The sequence below is a fragment of the Furipterus horrens genome, unplaced genomic scaffold (assembly GCF_987537825.1).
Source record: "Furipterus horrens unplaced genomic scaffold, mFurHor1.1.pri manual_scaffold_6, whole genome shotgun sequence".
In the NCBI taxonomy this organism is placed as follows: domain Eukaryota; kingdom Metazoa; phylum Chordata; class Mammalia; order Chiroptera; family Furipteridae; genus Furipterus; species Furipterus horrens.
This window is the reverse complement of record NW_028327176.1, coordinates 22025215-22051275: the sequence shown is the minus strand read 5'-3', so window position 1 is coordinate 22051275 and position 26061 is coordinate 22025215. Positions and strand designations below refer to the sequence as shown.

The window sequence follows — 26061 nt, the reverse complement described above, 5'->3', positions numbered from 1 at the left end:
AATACCCAACATATTTGCTCTTCCTACTTATCACACCGTTTGTGTTTCTTTTAATACTTCAACACTGTCACCTACTGATGTGTGTTTTGCAGTTAGGGCTTTAAGATTTCTTTACTTCTTAACAACTGCCTTTGTAATACACTGTTGCAAAACCACACTGGAAAAAGATTTAAGAATGTTAAAAATGAAAATTAAATCTTATTAAATGCTTTTGCAACTTTTCTCAAGATGATCATCTTAGCTTTCCCTTTAATTACCTAATATACTCAACTAGCAGATTTTAAACCATCCTTGTCTTCTTAAAATAAATCTGTTTTGAAAGATCCAGCTGGACTTGACTTTTTAAAATTAAAAAAATTAATTTAATTTATAAGGTTGAGTAATAGTAACCCGTAGCTCTCCTCCGTGTGTGTGTGGTGGCCTCATCCAGCCTTACTTTCAGAGTTACATTAACTTTTTCAATGAGCTGTTTCCCATTCTCCCTCCTTCTCTGCTGTACAACAGTTTAAATACAGGAATGATCTATTCTTTGATGTTTTCATACAACCGATTTGTGAAACTATCTCAACTCAGTACTTTTTTTAAAGGAGGAAGGGACAGATTTACTCTTTGGTTATCAGATTATTCAGTCATGCTACCTCTTTTAGAATCATCTGTACTAACATATTTTAGTAAGAAATTCTATCTAATTCACCTAGTCTTTAAAACTCATTTCAGGCTCTATTGACCAAGTTTCTTTTTTTTGTAGTTTATGGATTTCTATTAAGTTTTTGAATTTCTTCCTTTTTTGTGTTTCTAATTATTTTATTGGTTTTTCTCTAGTGTTTTAAGCTTAATGCTAAGTTTGCTTCTATTTTATTTTCTTAGAAATGCTAATAACTTTAATTACAGCCAAATACTGCTTTGGTTACATTCTAATTTTTGATAGGCATTACTCTCAGTATAAGCCATTTCTAAATAATCTATAATTTAACTTTGGTTTCCTTTTTTTATAAAGACTTTCTAGAAGAATGTTGTGGAATTTCTGCGCAAGTAGATTTTTTGGCTTTCCTTTTGATTCTTAATTTATAGTTTTATTGTCTTGTTGCCAGAGAATGTAGGCTATAAAATTTTCTACTTCTGTGAATTTTTTGAGTTCTTTAATGTTTTTGTTTTTTTTGCTATGCATGGTCTATGGCCAACTTTAAAATACATAGATATCTGAAAAGAATGTATTCTTTGCCTTTTTGGATAGTAACTTATACAAATCTATCAAATCAAGCTCTCTATGGCATTCAGATCACCTGTATCTTACATTTTTAACCTAATTTCCAAGATGGATCTATAGAAATCTCCCACTATGAATCTGTGACTTCTTGTATTTCTAACTGTTTTTACTCTAAATTTTCAAGACTGTGTTGATAATTTCATGACGGGCAGGCTTAAGATTCAAGCCTGTTAAAATGACTTGGCAAATTGTAAAATAATGCTTTCAAAGAACTTAGATTTCTAAGACCAATATCTTTCTTTTCATTTTGTAATTGTTAATGTTCTTAGCTTTATTCTTCTCTTCTTTCCACTCTCTATTCTCCTTTCAATAGATTACCCAGAACACTTAACACCCAGCACCCTTCCCTTCTCCCAACCAGCAGCAGCCTGTCGCTCAAGCCCAACTATGGTTACCATAGCACCAGGAATTGTTTTTTTGATACCTTCTTTCTCAGCTTATTTCTAAATAAGTCTTGCAGTAGATTTCATTTAGTCATCTATGTCTCTATTTCATCTCTCTTCCATGAGAAATTGAGAATACTACAGCTATATCATGTATCTTTCTTCATTTAGAAGACTTTTCTGACATTACCTCTAAAATTTTAATTTTATTCATTTGAAAAGAAGCCTCTCCTGACTCTTTTTCCCTATGGTGTCTAACAAATCCATATATAATAGCTAAGTTAATTAACAAGCTTTTCAGTCTGGTTGCCCTGGCAACAACATTTTGCAGTTGGAATCTTTAATAATAATAATAATAAAAAGAAAATCAATAAAATCTGTTCCAGATATACCAAGACTAAAGCAACAGTATCACTTGCAACAGAGGGTAATTAAGGGAAAATAAGCTGGTTTCATAATTTTAATACTCTTTCTATATGAGGTTAGTCCTTAAAATATATTGACAGGGTCATCCAGTACCAATGACAGTAATAAAGGAGAGTTAATAATGGAGAGTTTGTATCAATCCTAGTCACTTTAACCAGTGTGACTATATGTTGGCCAGTTGTAGACCTCCAGGTCCACATGTCAATGGGGGAAGTACCATCATGATCTATGTTAACACATGTGTTCAAGAGTATTCTATTTAAACACAGGTTTAAATACAACCGAAGTCAAATGAAAAATTACTAGATGGGAAGAGAAAAAAAAAGAAAAATTATATTACTAGATTATTATATCTACTTATTTTTAATAGAATCCCACATATCTGCCACCAAGCCATCTTCCTCTTTCAAAATCTCTAAAAATAACAACTGATATGCTGCACACGTATTAATGGAAAACAGCCAGCATAAAACAGGCTGGTAAAATGCAGACAGACAACTACAGAGGCAATGCTGCCAGGCACTCAGTCCTTTCCTGAAACCCATCCCGGTTCTCACACATGCACGCGCGCAGGCAGCCAGGGTCATCCTGAGACAATAGGTAGAATTTAGTAGGCAGAGCACAGACCAAAGAGGGGAAGAGTCTGCGATCACTGTTTTCCCCAAACCTCCCTCTGCTAACCTCCCTCCTTTTAATCTCATTCCTTTATAATCTGAAATCCCCAAGTAGCTATGGCATCAGCTCTGGGTATCCCGGGGACCACCTGGTGGTCCTGGGAGACAAATCTCATGGCACCAGCTGAGATGCAATCTGTGAAGCACTCTCCAATCCTATCACTTATTCATTCAACAAACATCCACTGAATGACTTCCATGTGCCAGGGGTTCCAGGCCCAGCGCTCAGAGCAGGAAATGAAACGAAGTCCTTGCTTCCCCGGATTTATAATTCCAGAGGAGGTAGACAATAAACAAAGAGCCACACAGCACAATGCCAGGTGGTACTGAAAGGTGTGAGGCAGAACCGGCGATGGTGCTGGACTGCATTCGCCAGGTGGGTGAGGGCAGGCCTCTCTGACGACATTACATATGAGCCGTCCTGCAAAGGAGAAGGCGTGCAAACAGGGCAGGAGTATCCCAGATGCAGGGAACAGCAAGAATAAAGGTGTTAAAACAGCCCTAACCAGTGTGGCTCAGTTGGTTGGAGTGTCATCCCATAACCAAAGGGTTGCGGGTTCAATTCCTGGTCGGGCACATGCCTGGGTTGTGGGTTCTTTCCCTGGTCCGGGTACATATGATTGATCCCCAGTCTGGGTGCATACAGGAGGCAACCAATCAATGTTTCTCTCTCACAACGATGTTTCTCTCTCTCCCATTGATGTTTCTCTCTCTCTCTTAAAGTAATGAAAAAATGTCCTCGGATGAGGATTAAAAAAAAAAAAAGGTGCTATGGCAAGAATGACCCTACTTTCCAAGTACAAAAATATACCTCGTGACTATTAAGAAGAAATCTAAACTGGTATAATTCATCAGTAAAAAATAGCAATAAACACAAGAACAATATTTTGATGGATATTTCTTATTAAGGATACAATTCTCATAATCACACCAGAGGAAAAAATAAAAGCGATCTCTACGAACAGGGCACCTTCTAAGTGTGAGGAATTGTGCCTCTCCACATCACACCCCTTTGCATGCCCATGTGAAGAAGAGATGACATCTACTTGGCAGATGAGGAGACAGTCACAGAGAAGCTAAGGCACTTGGCCAAGGTCACAAAGCAAGTGGCAGAGCCTGCAAAGCCCATACTCTTCACACTGAGTCCACAATGCTGAACGCAAAAGCAATGCCAACCTTCCTCATCAGCTTTCCTAGAATTTGTATGTTTAGTCAGTGGCTTCATTTTTGCTCACATAGATCAACAGAATGCAACATTAATTCCCAAAGAAAAAAAGAGGTTCAGGGTCTTTGGGGTGTCGTCATCTCTTTCTGGCCATCCTCCCAATCTCACTGGCTCCTTGGCCTCAGAGCCATCACATGAGGAAAGGAGAAGCTTTCTTGCACCCAGGATTAGTTTGTTCTTCAAGCCTCTATTACAAATGCAAGGCCTATGTCATCCCTAGATGTTTAAATTTAGAGGCTGACTCCTTTAAAGTTACACTGTGAATTCCTTTCATTCACATTCCACGATTTTATCATAACCTTTTTTGGCAAGCTTCTCAGTGAAGGCTTGTTCCGCACAATCATAACCCCAAGGGGAAAAAATTAGGCTTGTTGATACAGTCTCAGAAATATTTCATATTTCAGCTCGTTCAGAAACACCAGCTGTACTTTCCCAGCATTTTCTTTTACTCTGATTTTAGGATTTAGAGCCTTTTCTTGGTGGTTTGCTAAAGGTGCCACATTAAATTGTTTTCAACTACCTAATAAAGTTAGTTTGCATCCTAGAATATAAATAAGCCAAACAGAAAGAAAAAATAATTAAAATTGCAGAGTGTGATACTTTAGTGGTTCTCAATGCTCACTGTGCATGAGAATCTCTTACAAAGCTTTTAAGAATACCACTGTCTGGATCCCATCTTAAATCAAATCAGAAAATCTGGGGGAGGAGCCTGGAAATTAATATTTGGTTCAATCGCTCCCTGGGTGATTTTACTGTGTGATTAAGGCTGAGAATCGCTGTGTTACTCCTCCAAGCAAACTGGGAATCTGTACAATGAAGTTCCTTATTGACAACTGAGCTTTGCCGAGTTCAAAGGGCAGCTGGCCAAATGCCAAAGGAGCACTGAGCCCTCCAGCTCTCTGCCTGCCTCCAAGTGGTCCATGCTGTACACTAAGCCCCACGGTACCTCTAGAGAGGTCCCAGAGCACACATCTTTTCTATGTAGGATGTTACTGAGTTGGGTTGAAAACAATGCTGTAGATTAGAGCTTTGCTACCAAAGGATGGCCTCTGGACTAATAGCATCGGCATCAGAGCGGCAGAGACTTAGACCCCTGTGCCAGACCTACTGAATCAGAACCTCTAGTTCAGTTTAGCAAGGTTTCCAGGTGATTGAGCCGTACTGTAAAGTTGGAGGCAAACTGCATCTAGAGTGGTGTTTCTCAAACAGGGGCCCATGGACCAGCGTTTGAGTATCTCCTGGGCACTTGCTAGAAATGCAAATTCTAAGCCCCCACATCAGACCTACAGACTTAGAAACTCTGGGGCAATGTCCAACAATGTGAACAAACCCCCCATTAATTTTTAGGCACGCTACAATTTGAGAACCACAGCGCTAGAATGATTCTCACACCTGACAGCACATTTGAATCCCCTGGGGAACTTCAAAAATGCAGAAGCTCAGAGTACACCTCAAACCCATGATATCAGAACTATGGGAAGTGGGACCCTTGTATCAGTATTTTTAGAAGTCCCTCAGGTGACGCCAGTAATGCAGACCAGGTTGACTCACCATTCCAGGCACCTATCCCCACAATACTCCACGCTCCCAGGGGACTGATTCAAAGCTGCTTTACTTCTTAGCGATCTGAATCAATGGGCTCTCTGGAACCTTCTTGGACCAGGTCAGAGCTTCCTGGGAGGAGTAAGAGGAGCTGAGAGAGGTTCAAGGAAACACCTCTAGTGGTAGGTAGTGGGGAGTACGGAGTGGGAGTGTCACATGTCAGATTCCAAATGTGTGCCTATGTATCCTACTGAATCTCAAATCACAGTTTATGAAAATTTATTAGAATTTTGAGCCAGAGACGTTTTATTTCATTACCTGTTAATTCACACCAGGAACATGTATTCAATTTACTCCCAGAAGGATTTTCCATTCAAATAATTAATTTCTCTATTCACACAGAGCAACAAATTTTCAAAATGTAACCATGTTTAAAAATCTGGCAATAAAATAAAGCCAAAGGATGGTTTGATAATGGTGCAAAGAAGTGAAGACTGACTTCAAAAAGATGATTTTTACCTAATAAACTACAGCCTTCTCTGAATACCTGTCCCACACACACACCCCACACACCCTTTTTTGTTTTTTTTTTTTTTGCCATATATACAAGCCCACAAAAAAAGAGGAATGAAAAGTATGAGGGAATGAGACAAATGACTAACGAGGAAAAACTTCAATGAACAAAGGATGAATAGTCAGTTCGGCAACATCTTCAGAGGAATCTTCAAAACAGCCTGAAAATGTCATAAACGCATAAACACTAGGAATGAGGCACTCCCCCTGGGTGGCGTTTAAACCAGAAGGCAATGTCCACTGAAGAACACAAACACAACCTCTATTTTATTGAGTGATTCTGTGACTCTGGGTGGGTCCCCTTTCATCCCCTGAGGAAGGGATGCGGCAACTTGCCCCCTCCCATGGTATAATGATGACATTGATTTGAACAAATATAGTAAAATGCCAGGTTTTAGGAGGTGAGAATGAAGGCTCTGGTGTTCTTCACCTGTAAATTGAGGGGCTGGAACTGGTGGATTTCTTCCACAAACTTCCTCCAGCCAGAAGTTTGAGCCCTCTCTATGCAATTGGGATCCAGTGATTCCCAAGCCCTTAGGAAGACCAACCAATGATTTTTGAATTAAAGGAGGAGTCCTTCTCTCTTAAAACTCCAGTATTTGTTAATGCCGTATAGTAGTATAAAAGAAAATGTGACCTAATGTGATTTTGTAAAAACAAGAAACAGTTAAACCAAGGCTATTGTCAATAATATTGCCAATAAATTCCTGAGTCCCTAAGGTGGTACTGAGGTTTTCAAAGTCTTTAGGAGGACTCCAGAGAATATTATATGCTGATCTGAGGTCTTCAGAGGTTCCTGAAAGTGACCATATTTATGCTATAGAAATGATACACCAAGAATAAGGAGAGAGTGCTGAACAGCATGAATGTAGGGCAGGTAGAGAATATTTACTGTAGACAATAGCAGCCACAAACAAGGAACAGCAGGCTACTTCACTGACAAACTGGTAGTTCTCGTGAGGGTGGGAAGAACCCATATGGATAAAAAAGTATAGAAGAATTTTTTTGAAAGCCTATTTTGGTCATTTATTTTTTCTTTCTCTTCCTCCCTCCTTTTCAAATTTGTTTTACTGAAGATAAACTGCTACTTCTTTGTACCATGAAATGGTTGCTGTTGTTGATAAAGGTGAAGTTGATTATGAAACACACACATACACACACACACGATATGTATCCCCTCACACAGTCGTCAGAGCCTGCCAGAAGTTTGCGAGGCCTATTTCTCTGTCAGCCTCCATTACTTTCTTAACTCCTTTTTTTTTAAAAGGCTATGTATGGAGAGAGCAGTCTTTGCTCTGTTCAGACAGAAGGAAGAAAGCTGCCTTATACAGGTAGTTTTCCCTGGAGATTCTTCCCCAGCTATTTCTGCATTCAAGATGTGGTAATGGGACCAGCTTACAAAGTTATCAAACTAACCAGATGGCATATACCCGTAAGGAGTGACTCCCAAAACAAAGGCCTCTTGACATGCAGACCTATCCGGTGAAGGTCGTTCCCTGGGGAGAAAGTACTTCACTGCCGACCACCTTTCAGAACAGCCTCGAACCCTCCTCACAGCTCTTCCTCTGAAAGCCTCCCTACCACTCTGACCAGTCCTTCAGCTCCCGCAGCAACACAACTTCCTCATCAGCCTTGCCCAGGGCCAAGCCCCTGAGAGGGCCCCGGGTTTCTATGCCTTCTTTGTATTCTTTGTGTACCCACTGCATAAACCCTCATCCTCTGCTGACCGAGGAGGGCACCTGGAGACTACAAATATGCAAGCTGCAGCTGAGCAAAGGGACGTGTTTACTTTCCACCCTGAACTACAACTTGACCTGCGGCAAAAACAAAAATACAGCAATGTGTATTTTTTCCCAGCAATGATAATTATAGTACTCCAAACATTTTTCAAACTTCAACGACCAAAATGGAAAAAGCATTTCAAAAAAATAATTTATTAAATAGGCACTTATATTCCTGGTAGCCCTTACATGGAATTGCTACCTTCCCCCCCCCCCCCGCCCCCCTTCTTAGCCCTTAAAGGGCTTGGCTCCTGGCTCAAAACCCTCTTCCAGGATGAGGTGGGGTTCAGCCTGCAGAGCTGAGAGGTAGATGGCTAAATAAAGGGCCCTTCCCAGTCCTCACAGTCAGCATAGGTTTTCACATTTCCACTTCAAAAACACAGTGATTTAAGAACTCCAGTTTGTACGTGGGATGAATCAAAGGCACGTCTGCACATCTGGCCTGAACCAGAAGCAGGCGGCCAGATCGTCTCCTGGTACCAAATACAGAAAGGAGGTAGCGTACGTGGACTCCTCTCAGGGGTATCACATAAATCCCAGCTCATTTTTACTCCTGTTTCTGAACAGAATGCTTCCTCACCTCATTCTCCACCTGGTCCTTCCCTTCCAGCCGCAGTTTGCCTGGATCCAGTATTCTGATCTCCACTGCACACTCTTGAGGTCACCGGTTCTCACCTGTGTGCGCTACAGGACTTGTTATGTTAAGGCAGAGACTGCCGAATCTCACCTCTGGAGTTGCCAACTGGAGCCAACAAGTGTGCCTGTCTAACAGCCTCACAGGCTACTGATGCTGCTGCCCAGGTACCATGCTTTTGACCACAGCTGTTTGAACAATTTATTCTCTTGTAAGCTCTACCGCCATCTCTCTCCCCCTAGGCAGAGCTGCTTCTACCTGCCTGTCTCTGCCTCTCTCTCCACAGATATGTGCCCTAGAGCTGACTCTAGGGATAAGAAGGCAGTGACATGCTTGACGAACCTGACAGATCTGAGTAGCAGCAATCCCCGCCAATCTCATCCCCCTGTGTATGAAACGGCACCTGCACGGAGCTACCATCATCGCAGGCCTGAGACACAATTCAGAGAGTAGCTCATGGAGAGAGCAAGCCGACAGTCCAGACCTATACGCCACACAGCAAGGAGAGGTGAGGGCTGCTGCCGAAGTGAACTCCTGTTTACTACTGGGGCTGCTCTCCTATTACAGGGATACAGCTGATTTCCAAATGTTTTCAAATGTAACGAGGCCATAATAATTCCATAAATAAGTCTAACAAGAATGAATGAAAGGGGACTGTTTCCTGATAAACCAATTTGCACAAATTCCTACTACAGCAATTGGGAATTTGTGGGAATTTGGAGTAAGAGTGTCATAAAATGTGACTTTACACGTATTATGAGGACTGGGCTCCATAAAGTAGCTAGACTTAAGTTCTTTTCACTGTTTTGCTCCTCAATACTGACTGTGTAGCCCTTGATCCTACAGGATTCCAACCAGTGGGAAGGGAGCAAAGTGGAAGGGAAGGGCACAACTCTAAATGGCATAATGTGAAAAGTTACACTACTGATTCTGGGTCTGCTGCATGGGCAACAGCAGACCCTCCATATCACCCTGCCCAGGCTCTGTAGCTTCAGCTTCACTGGAGAGGACACTCCAGCGTCATCGCAAGATGTCGATTCAACACGGGAGGAGACAGATACCGTGTCACTCCCGAGTCGGACTGCACAGCCATTCTCGGCGGTGCAGATAGACTCTTAAGAAGCTACACCATCGTCTCTCGAGACGGACGGCTGCCGACGACTACTGATTCTGCTCCCTTCATATGCCCGGGACTTACTTAGTCAAATGGCCACGCTTACCACCAGCAAGGGAGCCTGGGAAATGTAGTTTTTATTTTGGGTGGCCATATCTCCCATTAAAATTTCTATCTATGGGAGAAGAAGGGAATGGACACATGGCTATGGGGACAATGAGAAACCTCTAAGAAAATAAACTGTATAAACCAAGGAAGTCTATTGCCCCTTGAAGAATGAAAGTTAAAAAAGCATTCTGAAGAATCACTTGAGAAACTCAAATAAGCAGCAATACATGTGCTTCTCACCAAACTTCTACATCAATACATTAAAAGCACCAGGAAGAGTCTTAATCATTTAGCAGTTCCACAAATATTTAATCAATTGCTATGTGTGAGGCACTGTAGTAAGTTGTACATCTTAATAAAAGCAAGAAGATATACATACACACACACAGACAACCCTTAGCCATCAGTAAGCTAGATTTTCCACACTTAAAAACTTTAAGCAGAAAGCCTGGGCTTCTTTTAAAATGTGCTATAACTCACAGCTTTCAACAAATCAGTCTCCTCTTTCGTACCAGAGAGCAATTAAGAACATTTTTACGTTCTTGCATAAAAACGTGGGAATGGTTCTGTCTACAAGACTTACTTGTCAAAGGAGAACAGTTTCCTTTGTCAGAAATTCTGAGACCTAATGGAGAAGACGGTGGCCTAGAGAAGGCAACTGTCTTGCCCAAGGTCACTCCCCTGACTAATGTGGAGGCAGGGCCAGAAGCCAGGTCTCCCGGAGATTCCTACCCAGGCTCCACCAGGACGCCCTGTCATCACCCTGACTTCCTCGGTCGTTGGTCTGCAGTCCGTGCCTTTTCCTGATAGTTACTCATCTCTTTCATAACACTTAACATTGTTTAGACTCTGGCTTAAAAATCTGATCACAAAGCCCCTTTATCATGAAATCTGCTAAATATACAAACTAAACTAAACTAAACCAAAAGTAGCCCATTCTAAGTGGAGTGACTAAGAAAGGTCAGAGAGCACCCTCTGGTCATAGGGCGGCTGCGGTGCTGTCCACCGCTCAGGTGCTGATAGGCCATGCACCCGCCCAGGCGAAGCCTTGCCCTCTGAGGCTCAGAGGACAAATACGCTGGGAACGGACGGACGGTAGGTTGGCCAGGATCGACTGCAAGCACAATCTGTGTGCGCACAGGAGCCCTGGGACTGGGGACCTGGGAAAAAGACAGTTCCTGTGCGAACATCCGAGAGCCTCATATCTAATCCCCAGGAATTAGACCTCTGGCAGTTTTTCCCAGTCCATTCAGAAGATGAAGCCCAACCAGAGAAAAGTGGAACTCCAACGCCAGAGGAGGTGGTAATACCGGACAGGGTCTCTCAGCTTTAATGATGGAGAAAGCCTCATGTGCAAGCTGAATACTGGCTTCCAGAGCCCTGGTCTGGTGTAGTCTGTACCTCTGAAAAACCCCTTCATGCTGCCATGGCTTCCTCCCAGTTCAGATGGTGCTTCTGTGCTCTTCTACTTGAGGTTATGGTGGACTTGACTTATGTGGACATCTGCACCTGGTGACGGCAGAAATCCTACTGATAGGCGTAACCTCCGATGTTTAGACTCTGTCTAGACACTGAGGGGATGCTTCTGCCTGCCCAGTCCTGTGGATCCCTTCCTTGTCCAGCAAATGAGGAGAGAGCCAGTCTTTCCTATTCATTCTCCACTTACTCCTTTTCTTAACTATTTTCTGTTGTAAAGCCACAGCTACCCTCATGCTCAGGAAAGCCACTTTTTCAAATCAGGGTTTAGGTTAGTACTACCTTTTTATCCATGTTATGACTGAGTATAAAAATGTGCCTTGGAAGGAGGAAAGGGAGCCTCATAAAGGTCAGATATGAAGAAGTGGGAAAGGTAATCACACAGGTTTTCTTCAGTGATACTGAGAATTTATGGCTGGCTGTATGTGAATTTCTAGTTTAAGTATTAAAAAAAAGAACAGATTAAGAAGTCATCCTTTCTCTCTGAGTTACTGTGCTATCTCAGAAACCTCATGATCTGGGCTATCACCCCAATTTCTAGTTCTACTTGGAAATCCCCCTGTTTCACTGCCCCCGCCCCCATTCAAGACTCTTTCTTAAGCTTTAAACTCAGGTAAAATCTAGCATATTTCAGTAGCCACTTGTATCAAACACTGCCTGTGCTTTTTAAAGTCAGATATTCTTTTAAAAAGCACAGGCAGTGTTTGATACAAGTGGCTACTGAAATATGCTAGATTTTACCTGAGTTTAAAGCTTAAGCAACAAGAGATGTGAGATATCTCAACAGACCTGCAAGATTAATGGTATAATTTTTAAAGGCTATTCAGTCACCATAGCATTATTGGGCCTCCTATAAAAAAAGAGATGGTAATACAGTAGACTAAGGATGTCCACAGGAGAATTCCCCAAGTCTTTGCAAACACTCTAATTGGTGCATCATGCCATCTATTACAGCTGCCCAGAATGCAATTTTACACGTTGGCCAGTACACTCACAGAGGTATTTCTAGGAATCGCTCTTCCTCATTTTTGTGCTATGCAATTCGGAGATTCAATCTACTGCTAAATACAGCATACCAGCTTTTTAATTTGTCCCAGATTTGTTTTCTGGTAAAGAACCATCATTTCCAGGACCTCTTTACTCCTCTTCACTCTTATCATCAGCCCTAGCAGCTGGCTTTCTTTTATCAAGAAAAGAGCTCACAAATTCCTACATATGTGACAATGAGCTAAAAACAATTGGGCGGTTGGCTTGTCACCAGCTAAGTGATTTGCTCCAGCAAAGGTACTTCATGGCATACCTGATTCAAATTACAAATTACTACAAGTCACAGATCTTCTGGGTCACTGTTTCATGAATAATTGAATTCGTGAATGTTAAATCAATGACTCACAAGGGTCTACTCTGTTGATGTCTGAGAAATGAATGTTGCTGAAGTCATGGTTGTTCTTATTTAGCAACGACCTCACACCTACCTCTTTCACCCCTCTGCCCACTTAGCAATGCCCTCAGAAGGCTCCACCTCTTAGCCTCTGGTGAGAACGGTGGGAGGATAAAGTTCGTCATTGGAAGCCCCCGTGTGAGTCAGAGAAGGATTTCTCACTGAGCGATTCCAAGGGCACCGTGGGATCTAATCTCCACCCTTCCTTACGTTAGCGCGAAGTAAAAATTAGTACCGAGTGTGAGGGAGAGAGCAGAGCATCACCCAGAGCGACTGGACTCTGCCACACACTCCGTCCCAGGCTTGCCACTAACTGCTAGGTGACCTTGTGTGATCCTTTTCTTCTCTTTGGGCTTCCATTTCCTCTTCTGTCAATGGAAGGTTAGAAGGTGATACTTCCTAAGGTTCTTTCCACTCCAAGAAGCAGAGAACAATACAGGGAAAGTTGAACAGCAGCACAGAACAGTCATTAAAGAGGTGCCCCGATGCAGTGTGTTAGGCAGCGAGTGAGTGACGGACACAAACAGGACGGTGACTTTAGAGATGGGAGTCCTGCGCATGGTTTCACAGAAGATGTGTCATGTCTGCCACGCCTTGGGATAGGGATAGGGATAGGATTCGAAGTGGGTGCCGTGGGGAAGTTGGGAACAGAGACTACGGCTCACAGGGGATGTGGTCCAGGTAACAGGAGAGTGATGTGTGATGTCGCACTCTGGTCACACTTCCAATGACACAGCTACGCTCTCTGCCTCTGCGCTTTCAATCAGGGGTGGCCACCTCCTCCGATGCTCCTTCCCCACATTCACGCCGCTGGCCAGGCTGCCACCCATCTAGCACTTACTGAGCGCATTGCTAGGGATTCACAGATAGAAAGTTGAAAATATAGAGCTCCTGATCTCAAACAGCATTCTGGTCATTTTCAAGCAAAAGTCATCTCCTCTCTGCCCTCTGCCTTCACACCTGTTTCCCCTACAAGTCTCATTCCCTCCTCTAGTCTATTTTCGCAGACTCTGTACATGTATCAATTCTATAAAATGCTCGCATGCATCATTAATTACTTATATTTATATCTTAACATTCTATGACCAAACGTGATTTTCACGAGGATTGCACTTGAACCTTGTAACTTCTGTTTGCTCACTGCTCAGCATAATATCTAGACCACAGCAGGCAGCCGATTAACTATTACATTCCCTTACTATTCTTAGTACTTCTGCTTCTTCCTGTCTGCCTGCCTATGTCTACCTACCTATCTACCTATACAGTTCAAATACCAAGAGTGCATGGCCCTGGATAACCTCTCTTAGCTGCCCCTGTAAAATTAGGATAATAATAAAAGTCTCCACCTCATTGGTTTGTTAAGAGGTTCAAACAATACACTAAGAGCTTACATTAATACCAGGTACAGAAGTAAGCAGCTCTTGTTAGCTCTGATTATCATTAGCTGCTGACCTGAAAATAGTTACAAAGGTTCTGGGATCTTTTTCTAAGTCATGGAACCACATCAACAACGTAAGTCAAAAAATCAAATGGCATAAGGGCAAAGGACTCAAAACTTACCATAGTCACCAACCCAAACTAAGCAAAAAAGTACTGTGTTCATGAGGCCCTGCCCCCCCCCACCCCACATACAACAACAGCAAAAGGTCAGGACTCTCTAATAAGCATGTAACTATTGTTACTTTAACACTGTCTGTGACAATGAACTACACATTACTATAATACTGTACTTTGGCCATACTGATTTTGTTAGCAAAGGAACCCTGTAAAATTGATACAGTGCTTAAGCAGCTGAGCAGAGGGTGTGGTATGTCTCAAGGTGTAATTAATGTTATGGACTTTTCAAAGGTCTCCCGATGCAACACGGTAATTATTTTCAAGAGTTAAAAACATGCTCTATGAAAAGCCGTGAGTGGGCATGTGATTCAGCGAGTCCTGGCTGACTCTGGCTTAGGGCACCCCAGTAAGACACTAGTTACTTTAAGAAGTACAATGAAATTCTCAAAATCAGTTGTGAAAACAAACCACCTATACTTATTTGTAATGTTTAAAGGGCTATAATGCACCGAAATGAGTTCTGAAGTACTCAAGCATCTCTGATTTACACAACTAAGAGATCCTAGAGTTGCAGAACACTCTAGCATGAACATTTTTCCTTCCTTATACAGTGCTCTAAATATTGTTTCCCTTACATATACTATTTACATGTTTAAAAGCTCATCTGAAAGAAAGGGAAAAAAAAAAAAGGCTGAGATTCAATAATACCTTGCAGTATTCTGTAACTGGTCCCTGAGTCTGACGTATTTGAGGCAGCTGAGAAAACATGACCAGGAGAGCTAACAGACAAGAATCAGAACCAATTTTCGCCCCAGACCTGTTACTGACTGAGCAGGAAGGGGACAGATCCCGGCAAGAACAACCCTTTCCGAAGAATGACACAGAGGATTCAGGGAGCTTCCCTGAGAAAAGTCACAGAATAAAACAGGCTTCATTAAATCTGGGTGAAAAAGTAGGGAAGGGGCAGGAGAATATTTAATTCATGAAGCTGACTTATACCACATTATTTAAATTTTTTCCCCACAGGTATCACATCATAGGTAATGTCACTGACCAACCAAACCTTTAGTACCCTAAGAGTCTCAGAAACAGAGCTTCCTCCTTTCCACATAAATGACTCCCTCAAGTAAGGATGAATTGGAGGAGGGATAAATAGTGAAATAGCTCTTGCAGAACAAACTCTGGCAGTTACGGTGAGCAAAGCCTCTCACACTGCATCATTATCAGAATGCAACAATCTCTTGAATATTCAGAATTTCAAATGGCATTTGCAAACATTCAGTTACACAAAGAAAAAGGTTTACCCAGCCACCTTCTATTTACTGAAAACTTCAGTACCCGGTACAGGCATATCCTTGCATGTATAGTAACACACTAACTCAAGTTCAAATTAAAAACTTAGAGCTATTAAAGTATACTTAAATTCTTTTTGAATTAAAAAACCTTAACTGTATTTAAAGTGTAAGCTATGACAGTAAATAAAAGGACAAATCCAAGAAATGAAATTATTAGACTTACACATACATTTAATCATGTTCTTCACAGTCGCCTTAGGAAGTTATAGTTATTCCAATTCTGCCATTTTTCAACACTTTTCTGTACTATTCTTTTTGACATTTTCTTTAAAGACAGGCCATGAGATATACAATAAAATCAGCCTCACTGCCTAATAGTTCTAGGTTATGTCCTAGCAAAAACAGAATTCCCCAAAGTGCTCACCTATTTTATTAATCAAATATCACTCCATATGCCTTTTGGCTCTTTCCCTAAATAAAATCCAACTTCGAAGAATGAAAGTTTGCCATTACCAAAGGTATTCAAAAGAAAATGCAGCAAACACTAAAGGTAACTAAAAACAAAAAGGAGGGAGGAAGGAAGGAAGGAAGGAAGGAAGGAAGGAAGGAAGGAAGGAAGGAAGGAAGGAAGGAAGGAAAGAAGGAAGGAAGAGAGAGAGGGAGGGAGGGGAAGGAAGGGAATAAAGACATTCATCTTTCATCAAGGGCAGCCTCACTAGAACAAGTACATGGGCTTCCAAAGTAATGACTGCAAAATACCATCTCCTAGACTTTAAAATTTGTTTGAAATTTGTTTGAAATAGTCCCCACCTAAGAATTTCAATGTGAGGTATGCCCTACTACATTTTATGCTACTTTTTCTAGTTGTATTTGCAATCTGATTGAAACGTTAATACCTTCTGATTATTTTTCTGACTGAAAGCTGGGAAAGAACAGTGAGTTTAAAATGAAAAGGGGGGAAAAGCAACTGGGTCCTTATCTAGTCATCTTGTTAAGACCAGGAAGATGACTGATAAAATGTTTTTGGAAAATAAAAATGCCAACAAGCAAGATATTTGCTGCACCAAAGTTAATTTTAAACAGTAATTAACAGAATTAGACAAGCATTTTAAACAGCATTGATTACAACTTTTCCACAATGCCCAAATGCTTTTTCATAACATCACTTAAATGCACAATTTCTCAAGAAGAAAGAAGGAAATTTAATTAGGAAAAACAAACCATAATTACATATAAGCCATATATTTGAGCTTACACAAAAAACTTCTTGGGAAAATATCTCTGTATTAATAAGTTAACAATATAAGCATTGAAATTACATAACCGTTTATAGCTGTGGACTTAATTTATTATAGTTGCACGGGACCATGGATCAAAAGATTGAATGAAAACGCTAGTTTTCAAAATGCTATGGCTCTTGGCTACTGACCTTCAACACCAAGGAGCTCCCAGGGTTGCCAGTGGCTTCCATGGAATGAGGAACAGGGGCAGGAGGGAACAGAGAAGGTCAACATGGTATGGTCACACCGGCTTCCTAATGACTGGAGAACAAAACCCAAATCTGAAACATGGCACTCGAAGTCCCTGGCATCTGGGCTTCACAAGTCCCATGACACATGGCCACCACCTGCCTCCTTTTCTTCACTAATGCAGGACCCATGCATATGCCCACGTTAAAGTGTCCCCGCTTGCTCAGCTGTCCCAGGTTCTCTCATACCTCATGTTTTTATGGCTTCTCTTCCTTCCTTGTTGGCAAACTCTTTTGAAAAATTTTATTTTATTTTTTAATGAATTTTTCCCACTATCATTTAGCTCCCTTAGAGCTTGCTCCCCCGATGCAATCACCACACTGTGGTCCAAGTCCATGAGTCCTTTTTCCTTTTTGCTCAAGTCCTTCCACCCCATAACACACAGTCCCACTAGCTGTCATCCTGCTCTCCACCTATGAGTCTGTCTCTGCTTTGCTTGTTAGTTCAGTTTGCTCATTAGATTGCACATATGAGTGAAATCATATGGTATTTGTCTTTCTCTGACTGGCTTATTTCACTTAGCGTGATGTTCTCCGGGTCCAAACTCTTAATTAACTTTCAAACCTTGGTTTCCATAAAGGTGACGACTTCCTTGACTTTTAAAGAGAGTCGTCTGGCATGCACAGGTATAATGGAAGTACCTGCACATGCCTCTCAAATGACTCTTAGAATCCAGCACTGCAAGAGGAAGAAAAGAGGTCTTTGCCTCAGTTCTAGTGTCTGTGTCTATGGACATCACTGATGATCATTAAGTCTTTGATGAACTGAATAGATGAGACAAGTAACAGAACTGATTAAAAACATAGGATCCAGAGCCCTGGTCGGGTGGCACAGTTGCTTGGAGCATCATCCCATACACCAAAATGTTGCAGGTTTGATTCCTGGTCAGGGCACATACCTAGGTTGCGGGTTCAATCCCCGGTTGGGATGTGTATAGGAGGCATCCAAGGGATGTTTCTCTCTTAATGTCTCTCTCTCTCCCCATCCCCCTTCCTCTCTCTCTAAAATCAATAAACATGACCTTGGATGAGGATTAAAACAAACAAACAAAAAGAACATGGGATTGAGAATGAGGCCATTTAATTCCAATCTTGGCCCTACCTGTACCTGGCTGTGGGACCCTGGGCACGTTACTTTATCCCTTCAACTTTATTCATGAGGTTTTTGTTTCAGTATTAAATAAAATCATTCATACAAAGTGCCTGGTGACATCTGGTACATAATAAACATGCTAGAAATGTTAGTTACGTTACATCATAGTCCCATTCGCAGAAGTAAGAGACTTCTTTTTAAACAAATCAAACTAATAGTTTGCTGGTGGGCAAGGGAATATTTTAACCATGAAAAAGCCGAGAGACAAGATATGGACAGAAGAGAGCAGGAAGGTGGAAAGAGAATAATTATGTGAGTTAAGGGCTCAAACAAATACAAAGACACAAAACACTAAGACTAAGAAATAAAGAGTCACAAGTAAGTGATGAATGTTTAAAATGAGCAGAGAACTGAATGGGATTTTAAAGTTGCAGGGTCAGTAGACCAAAGAAATCAATCACCTCATTGGGCTTTAATGCCATCAATTTGGTACAGATTAAAATATTTATGAGCTGCCATCATGGCTAAATCTCACCACTGAATATAACCACCGCAGCATGACTGCTTCTCAGGTATTTTAGATGTGTTGCCCAGAACAGCTGTGTCAGAATATTTCCAAAAGCCCTTTTTTTGTTTTATTTACTCACACACTTCTCATCTTTAAATAATAATTGGCTCCAGAGAAAATAAAATGAAACTTCATGCTCAGATTCTATCAGAAGCTCCAGGATGAGAAAAGCACTCTTAAAAGAGCTAGTTGCCCTGGCACAAAACCTCCTTCATAAGATCAGTAAATTCAGTCTCTTCAATATGATAAATAAGGGATGTGTACCAGGAACTTGGCACATTACAAAGAACATGGAATGTGAATGGTCTGGGTGTAGCCTAAAAATGTTGCCAATATCAAAACTATCTATTCTGGGATGCCAGCGAATTTGTTTCATGTGGCAAGAAAGCGTATTCTTGTTTAGCAATACAAATAGGAGACTATAAACATGAACCTAACTACTTCAAGGGGCTGCAGTTTTTATTGAACCCTGTGCTCATCCCAACATCAATCTCAACTTTCCAGAGAGGTACCAGATGTCAATCAACAGGACAAAGCTATGAATAACAAGGACTAAAGGACAGGTAGGCTTTAGTGTTGCAGAGAGATAGTAAGTCCTCTCTCAACAAAATTCTATGCTGTCCTCATAGCAAAGAGCTGTGTATATGACGCGAACTTTAGTTTTAAACTTTAGGATACCTTCCTCTTGGACATGAAGCCTATAAGCCATTCAGATTCTTTACTGAATTGTTAGCAAATTACTTTAAATATGTTAAGTGTTGAATCTGTAACCCCTACTTATCTTTATGACAGGGACAGTGTCAGGATAAATCAGGTTAATAATTAGAGCAGGAGACAAGGGGAAGGAGAGGAGAGGAGACAGAAAGGATTCAGCCTGGCTTTGAATCCAACTTTAAACAGCAGTCACACAGCGGCCTCTGACACAAGTCTAGGGTCACTATCTTGTGTTAGCAGATAAGGCAAGGAAGGCTTCAAGAGGTTAAGTGACTTGCTCAAGGTCCCAAATCCATGAAGACCTCAGGACATGGCAGAATGAGAGCGAACACATGAAAAGTCTGGAAATGAGGACTCCAAGGAAAGACTGTTGCCCCCTCTGGGGCCATCCACTCACTTAGGGTCTTGAATTTCTCCCTCTCTGCCAGCTCTTTCCCTTCTGTTTATAAACATGCTCACATTTCTAAAATGTGGAAAGTAAAACACACTCTTCTGTTAGATTTCATATTACCCTCAGGCTCCAGTTCTAACCCACTCCTGGTGCTTCTGCCACAACCTTTCAGAAAGCAGAGTCAGTACTCGCACGTGTGCAACACGTCCGCCAATCCTAGTGGCCAGATGTGCAACCCCACACCCCCCGCCCAGCATGCCTGGGTGCTCCCCCTACCACTGCCTCCCTTTGTCCTTCTCCAGCTACGGAAATCCTGTCCATCCTTCAAGCCTCAAATAAAATGCCACCTTCCCAGGAAAGAAAAATTATTGCTGATTTTCCCAGTCAGAAGACTTTTTCTTGTGCCTCTGAATGAAGAAAGTACTTATTTCATTATACTTTCTATCCTACTAAATTGCCTGCCGCCACACATAAACTGGAAGCATCATGAGCTAGGGCTATATCTCACCTTTTGTTGTATATATAAATGTTTATTGCATTAAAATCTCCTTTAGTAAGAGGTTTAACTGTTACAAATGTATTCCTATTACTGTTTTTAAGATATCATGCAGGGGAGATAGTTTTTTCTCTTTGAAGACCCTGCAGATCAGAGGTCCCTGAAATAAAATAAATGGAGTCCAGAACAAGGAAAACAGGAGAAAAAGTTAAATATATGATCTGCTGCAATAGTGTTTTATTTTTTCAGGCTACTTTAGGTTGGGAAAAAATCGAGGGGCATTCATATTGCTGGATATAGGCCAAGATACGGCTACTTCATTATGAAGGGGAAATGCAATGGTGGATGGAAGGCAAACAAAAATGAGAAGAGGGAGGGAGGAAGACACAGTAAGGAAAGAGAGAAGCCGGGGGAAGAAAGGGACGTCAGGGAAAGATACGGAGCAAATTAATCACTGCAGACACAGGAGCTAAGTGGGCTGGAGAGAAGTCAAGAACAAAAGCAGAAGGAAGAACTGCAACATCTACACGGATGAACGGCGTACTTCGGAAGGGGACACAATGACCAATGGGAGTGAAGGCTTCTGGTGAGAGGGAGTTGTGTCTCTGTTATCAGTTGAAATGCCTACACTGATTTGGATGCTCTGACCAGCTCTTTGTTCCCTGGCCCCCACGTCTGACGTGTGGAGGATGGAATCAGAAACAGAGCCCTGGCAATGGCTTCAGCTGTGCAGCTGGTCACGCTCTGAAGCCAGAAGAGACTGGGCTCAGGGAAGAGGCTTTTCAACTACAGAACAGATTCTCCCATTAATCAGCAATGGCCATGGGAGGAAGAATCTGAGCCAGTCAGCTACTGGTCTGGATATTGCTAATAATTTCTCTCTTTGGTTTTTGGAGGATCTCTGCCAGGGTTTCTTCCAAGTGCATACAGCAAGTATGATTTTGCCTCTGTATTTGAAAAATTGGCAGCAATAATACCGAAAAGAAATGTGACCAGGGCCAAAAGAGGAAGATAAATGAAATTAGGCATAAGCAAAATCAAATGGCAGGTCAAAAAACACTAAAGCTATTATGTCTCTTCCTTTCAGAGGACTACAGAGTATTATAGTATGAGTTAGTGTCTTGTTTCCTACCAGCTGGAAATCTCCAATAATTACACAGTTCTCTCTTTGTCAGGACAATGATAGTTAATATTCCTGATCATGACCCTGAAATATTTCCAAATTCTGAATGTGTTTTATACTTACAGCTACTTTCTGAAAACAAATCTGTTTATGGTACCTCTTTATTAACTGTTTCAATCAAGGAAGCACAATATCATAACATCTCTATTTAAAAATCTACAATGGACCCACAATGAATGCCATATACAGTCCATTTGTTTTTTTTTTTTCTTTTAGTATGTCAGGAGTGACCTTATATAATTAAGCTTTAATCCATATTTTTCAATCATCAGACATTTATCAATTATCTCCTAGGTGCCAAGTACTTTCTCTGCCTTGGGGAATACAGGCAGGCACACAGGAGAGTAAAACGAGGTATAAGCTCACAGCCATAGAAAGCATGGCGAGAACCTACCACAATGAAGCACGGGCCCTCGGATAGGAGGTAGGGGAAAAGGATGTAAACAGTGTGGGGATTCCTGGTAAGGTCAGGGGTGTGCATGAGAAGAGACAGATGCACATGCATCTCCCTCCCGTGGCCCTGGGGTTCCCGTGTGATGACAGTCATGCCTCAGACAGTGGATGCATGCTGTCCAAAAGCTCAAGAATCAGTTTTAAAGGAGGTTATGCAAATTGGGGTAGGGAGGGGACTTGCTGACTTGTGAAAAGCTGGAGCCAGAAACACTGCGGAAGCAAGAGGAAGATGATTCGATGGTCAGCAGAAGACCACATTGAGGAAATGCAGCCAAGAGCCGCCATGCTGGATGCTTTAGAATTCTGCTCATGTGGTCTAGACAACAGAACACTTTAATGACTTAATTTCAAAACTGCATCCCTATCTGAAGAGAAGGACTCAAAATAACCCCTTCCTTGATACCCTTTGATGCATTTCAAAGGGTCAATTTGACTCCATATTTTGTCCAGTCATCCCCATCTCAGGAAATGGCACCAATTGCTCAAGCCAGAAGCCTGGGGTCAGTCTGGATTCCAGCTCCTAACCTGACCCACAAATCAATCAGTTTGAGACTTTTTAACTGTACCTCCCATGACACAAAGAATGCACTCCCTTCTCTCCAACTCCTCTGCCAACACCCTGTTGGGCCACATGTCACATCACAGCTGTCCTGCAAAGCCCTAACCAATCCCCCCACCCCGGGTTCCACTCCAGCCTCCTGCTATAAGACAGCTTTTTCAGAGCAGCCAAAGTTCATCTTAAAGAGGGTGTCCTACTGTCTTCCTCTGAAGCTTACAACTTTGAATGGATCCCAATTACACTTAGAATAAAATCTGAACTGCTTACCTATAGTCGTATGGTTAGTCCCTCCCTGCCTCTCCAGCTTCCTCTCTTGCAGAAACCCCCACCCCTCACTCACTACACTGCAGCCACAGGCAACCTGTTAGTCCCCACACTGCGGCTGCTGACTACGGGGCTCACTCGGCCTAGACTGTTCTTAACCAGACTCCTTGCACAGCTAGCTCCTCCTTAACTTTCAGTCCAACTTAAACATCTTCTCTTCAGAGAGACTTTTCCAAGTCATCCCATCTTTGTCTCGCCATTCTGTCATCCAACTATACTTACAGAATTTTATGTATCACTTTTATTTATTCTCCCTGTAAGACTAGAAGCTCGAGGGACTGGGACCTCCTTGTCTTGTTCTCCTTGCATCTAGCAGGGCAGGTGCTCAATAAATATTTTTTATGAATGAATGAGTGAATGAATGAAATAGGGAATTTGTTATGAATGAATGAATGACTTAGGGAAAACTATATAGGCATTTGCTAAGGGAAGGTAATCATTCCTTTCAACATGACTTTATGGGATATTTTTAATATATAAATTTCAGAAAAAAAAACAAGCTTTTGTAAGTCTGGTGGCTTTTGTAAACAACTTTTAAGGCCGCTTTTAATTTTAAGTCTGTTAACATCTATGCATAATAGTACTGTGTCCTAACTTTTTCAGGCCAGAACTACATAGATAGCCCACAAGCACCGGGGATGCAAAAGCCTGAGGGTCTCCAGCACCAAGCGGCCAAGATGATCAAAGCAGAGAAAGGCACAGGCTAGCAGACCACTCCTATGGAAAAAGAGCATCTAAGGAACGCTGTTTCACATGATTCAAAATCTCCAGAAAAGCTGACATACACAGAAACACATCGGAAGGAGAGCTGAGAAAACAAGAAACTAGGAAGAGGTCCCAGTTTACTGTTTTGATACGAATATATAAATGAATAGGAAATCAGCCCTGGCCAAGTGGCTAAGTTGGTTGGAGTGTGGTCCCGTACACTGAAAAGTTCAGTTCCTGGTCAGGGCTGCGGGTCTGACCCCTGGTCAGGGCGTATATGGGAGGCAACTCATCAATGTCTGTCTCTCCCATATCTCTCTGCCCACCCCTCCTCTCTAAACATATCCTCAGGTGACAAGTAAAAATTAATTAATTAATTAACAGGCAATCAGATGTCATTGCTTCACTGCCTCAAGTTTTAAAAGATCCTTTACTAGTGAGAAATGAGAAAATGGCTGAAATACTAACAGGGCTGAAACAAAGCACCCCTGTCAAAATAAATGCCCTTTACAAGTACTTTAATTAAACTAGGATCTCGTCTCAGCTACCAAAGAAACTCTTGACAAAATATCTTCAGGCAGCTGAAAATCCAGATGAAGATCCCCTACAGATGAAGTGACTCGAATCCACTGATAAGATTCAACAAGTTCAAAATCAGGGCGCTGAGGACATGAAGGTTTGAGTATAAATACACATATTTATACACATCTGCAGGTATCTAAATTTACACAAAGTCTGCATTCCCTGCGGGATTCTGTTTGTTTGCTTTTTGATCCTAGGTTCCCTCTGAAACAAAAGGCCATTCAATTAGGTCCTGCCCCTGAGCAGAGAGCAGAAACATATTAGTGCTTCTGGCCTCACTACTGTCCTTTCCTGCTTGTGTTGACTGTACTGTGAAAAAAATTAAAGGAAAGAAAAGTCCTTCTGTTGTAACTGTGCCAGAAAAGTATAAGGAAACAAACCCAGATGCTAGAATTTGAGGCATTTCCTCTGCTATGTGACTACGTCCTTTAACTGAAGGTCAAAAGAACATTAAAGAGCTTAAATATTTTAAAGCCTGAAATGGATCTTTCTGTGGCCCTCTCAGCTTATGCCTGCCGGTGACACGCATTAAGCCGGCAGGTCACAAGCAGAATTTATTCAGCAACACTTAAGAAAAATCCTAGTATCACTTTTAAAAACGATTTATTTAAATTTCGAGTGCTTTATATGAATACAGATTGGTTCATGTCCCTCACAGCCCAAGTCCTTCCAAAATGCCAGTAAATGAATAAAGTCCTTCCTAAGCCCATTTCACAATTACCTGTTTTTCTGGGGACATTTCATTCATTCATTCATTCATTCATTCATTTATCAGTACAGAAGTCTTTTATTATTTTTTCACACTTATCATGCCATGAATTCATAGGGAATAGGTTCCAGCAGCTCAGGCTCCTTTCCATTAGTTCTCACAAAGTGTGCTTCTCTGGGTGGAGCAGGCTGACGCTTCAGTTGAACCCAGGTACCTTTCTCTTTGGCTTCCTTCTTTTTCTGATCATTTTCCTTCACACGTTTCAGGAAGCTATCTCGACTCTTTGAGTGTTTAATATGCTCAATACGTACATTAATTCTCTTGGCAAGAATCTTGCCCTTAACTTGCTTGTTTACAACTATGCGCACTGCATGCTGGGTGACATTGTAGACTCTTCCAGTTTTGCCATGGTAACATTTGTGGGGCATTCCTTTCTGAACAGTGCCCATTCCCTTAATGTCTACAATATCACCTTTCTTGTAGATTCGCATGTATGTAGCCAAAGGAACAACTCCATGTTTCCTAAAAGGCCTAGAGAACATATAGCGGGTACCTCTCCTCTTTCCCTTTGTGTTAGTCATTTTGGCGAATTACTGAAAGATGGTGGTTCCGGCCGAAAAGCCATTTATTTTTGATGCTACAGATAATAGTAAAAAAAATGTGAGATTAATCATTTCATTTCACTTCTTAGGAAGTACTTGACGTAAGATTTATAAAGACCAAATGTGTTGTCTGGTAATAGGAAACAGTACCTCAGCCCATAGGAAATACAACATAATAAATCATGTTGCATTATGTTAAAAAAATGTATAAATGTCTATCAGACGGGCTACCTCTTTTGGTGATATGAATCATATCAGTCAAAATTTTCAAAATATATTTAAATAAAGAAATACTTTTAAGAAATAGCAAAAATCTTGATGGAAAGGTTAATATGATTGAGGAACAGACAACACAAAACCATGAAGCATCAAGTTAATGTGTGATTTAATTAAAAATCTCTCTGAACTGAACAGTGATACAACTATAAGATGTGGCAAAGATGTAATAAAGGTCTCACGTCAATCAAGAGAGCAGTAAAATATAGCAGTAAATTCCCACTGCAAAGCCTCGACTGGCCAAATACGGAGGCTCCTGAAAAACACTATTTTCCTTAGGGTAGTCCAGAATGGATTAATCTCAAAAATTTGGAGGCCTTTTTGCTATGCTGATACTCAGTATGCTGTCTCCTTTCCATATATAGAATTGAAACAGTGTGTA

The 26061-nt window shown here is 41.5% G+C and overlaps 1 protein-coding gene and 1 pseudogene across 1 annotated transcript in view; both read right to left on the bottom strand.

Moving 5' to 3' along the window:
* CRIM1 (cysteine rich transmembrane BMP regulator 1) overlaps positions 1-26061 on the bottom strand; it is a 175036-nt gene that overhangs the window by 96728 nt on the left and 52247 nt on the right. The window lies entirely within an intron of this gene.
* LOC150005826 (large ribosomal subunit protein eL21 pseudogene) lies at positions 24896-25410 on the bottom strand (annotated as a pseudogene).